A 3106-nucleotide genomic window follows, 5' to 3' on the forward strand; every position below is an offset into this window, starting at 1 on the left:
AGAGTTTGGCTTCTGGAAAGGAATTAAATTCTTTAAGAGTCATTTGATGACATAATCAGCTTGATAGTGTTCCTTTTGTTTTTAATATGAGATCATCAACAAACAATATTCCGTCGTAACTCAGTATTAGAATGTGCACATGTTCTGTTCAAGGCATGGACACACATTATTTGAATCACTGAAATGCCATAATGAAAATATCTTCCATTAGGTAAGAAATGTAAAATTTCTTGGATAAGACTATTAATCAGGGCTGGGGTTGTTACTCAGTGGTAGAGCACTTGCCTACCACTGGTGAGGCACAGGGTTTGACCCTCATATAAATAAATAAATAAAATAAAGGTATTGTGTCCATCTACAACTAAAAATATATATATTAAAAAAAGACTATTAAGCCAGCACTTCTACTGCCAGATTATATATGAAACAATGGTTAAGACACTAGACACCATACAACAAGGAACAGTGATCCCTGAGAGCAGGCGAATAAATGAAGTGAACCCTACAATTGCCCTGGTGCATGAAGGAGGAGTTAAGGTGGAGCCCAGCAGGTCCCTGGAGCTAAGGAGCTATAGCTGAGTACAGAATACCAGAAAGCAGAGAATTGCACAGAGAACATTTCAGATATCCACAGGGGGTCCTCTTATGAGTATTCAGCTGAATACTGGGTAGCACATGCATGTGGGAAACTACCCAAGGCTGGAGAAAAGGACCTTCCAAAAGAGGTAGAGGTAACAGTGCCTAGCACACACAAGTAGTGCCAGTTCCCATTAGCCAGAATTAGAAACCTCATGATTTGCAGGGCATTGGGTAGTATATACAAAAGGATCTTATCTCTATAGTACAGAATATTTAGACCTAATGTGATTACCACTCTGATCCTATCTAAAGAATCTTAAAAGTAAGACCCAACTGATCTGTTTCCAAGTGACTGTGTTCCCAAAATAAAACTTAAGCATATTTGTAGGAATACAAAAATGTATGGCACCCATCAAGGTAAAATCACGGTGCCTAGAATCCATCCATAATTATCAGGGATGCAAAGAAATAGGAAAATATGACTCTTAATGAAATATGAATCAGAATTGACCCAGAACCAACAGATATTAGAATTGGCAGAGAAGGATGTTAAAAAATAACTATATATGTTCAAAGAGTAGTATCCTAGTAGATGGTAATATGAGAGAGAATGATGATAATTCATAATTATGTAACCAGTAGAGAAATGTTGGGTAGTTTCCTTTAGCAACAGAGATTTGCCACACTGACATCATATTTAAAGGTGAATATTTCTATATATGCTTTGACTAATTTTTGAGAGTACTGTTGATTGGAGACAAAGATACTAAGCCATGGTTATAAATTAAGGGTAAAAAATAGTTCTATCTGTGATGTTTTGTTAACACCATGTTTGTACAAAAAGAGATTTATAAAAATCTGGGAAGAATCAATCTGAAGTCCAAATGACTCTGCTCATAGGCTTAATCTGTCTGTCAATGCTTTTGCTTTTAGGAATTCTGAGACCACGCTATTGAGAAATAGCTGAATTACCTGAGAAGGTAATTTCTTCATTATTTTCTGAGATTAGGGTAGATTTTATAATGTCATATTACCTTTAACATGTAAGGGTTGTAGGATATATTATCTGGGACTAGAGCCTACCTCTAAAATATATAGGTGTCACAGAAAATGAAGGAGTGTTGTTCCAACAGTGATCCCGAAGTATCAACCAACTACACTTTCGTCAGAGAATGGTAAACAATAAACATTGCTTTGATGTTTTTTTTTCCCCTACAGGTTGGGACTTAGGAAAGGACTTTACTACTGTTTGAGTCTGAAATGTCCCCAGAAGTCTTGGTCCTCAGCTTGCCATTATTAGGAGAGGTAGAACCTTTAAGAGGTAGAGCCTAGTGGAGGGAACTTAGGTCACTAGAGCATTCCCTTGAAGGACATAATGGGACCCTACCACCACCCTTGCTTACCAACCTCCTTGATGTGAATAGCTTCTCTACCATGTGCTCCTTGCCATGATGTACTGATTTTCCATAGGTTCAAAATCAATGGAACCAAGTAATTCTGAAATTTGAGTTAAAATGAATCTTTACTCCTTTTAAGTTGATTATCTCAGGTATTGTATCATAACAATGAAGAACTGACTAATGTAGACTTAAGTTTATTATGAATTCTCATTTCTATTGGTTCTGGTAAACCAAAGCAAATAATATTCATTTGTCCTGAACTTTCTATTGTGACTATGTATTCTAAAGTTCGTCTTTTATTATCTTCTTTCATCATCTATTATAAACAGTTACTTGAAGACAAAATCTCTATCTCACTATGGGTTAATTTGCCTTTTTGCTTTTTTTAGACAACTTTAAAATTTTGCTCTGAAGAATCTGACATTCCATAGTAGTGGGATTAATTAATTATGGATAACCCTGATGTCAATAAGAATGCCATTTGGTTCCACATGGGAGTTTAGAGGGAGAATAGGGGATTGTAATCTATTCCCTTGGGGTGGCATCCAGTTTCTTAGCCAGTTCTAGAGAAATGTTCTTTCAATTACCCTGGCCCTTTTGCTTGGAATATTTCCTGATTTCTTTACCTGCAGGCTTTCAGTTTTTTGTTTGTTTTCTTTGCAGTACTGGGAATTGAACCCAGGGCCTCACAAGCTTCATCTCCAGCCTCAGACTTTCGGTTCTTAACGGAAGATTTTTTGGTCACGTTTTATCTCAGGGGTCAGCCATAGGTTATATTGATTTCTAGCTTGTTTATTTTCTAAGGCTCTCTAAAAATACCTGGTCACACATTAGATATTTTCTGAAATAGTTTTATGTTTCAATTTCTCCTCATTAAATTCTCTAATTTAGATTTAAGCCTATTAAGAGAACAAAAAAAAAGGTTTCCTTCTTTTGTGGGGATATTTCATGAAAGAATACTGTATGAAAGAAGGGAAAAAATGTTAAGAAATTTGATAGTATTTGGCATCTCTCTTCTCAAAAGCACTTATTTATTCTGGCTCCTATCTGGTGATCAGTCCTTTTTCATTGAACAAGATGGCTTTAAGTTGGCACTGTATTGTATAATCATATGTTATCTGCCTTGG

Source organism: Sciurus vulgaris (assembly GCF_902686455.1).
Source record: "Sciurus vulgaris genome assembly, chromosome: 3".
NCBI lineage: Eukaryota > Metazoa > Chordata > Mammalia > Rodentia > Sciuridae > Sciurus > Sciurus vulgaris.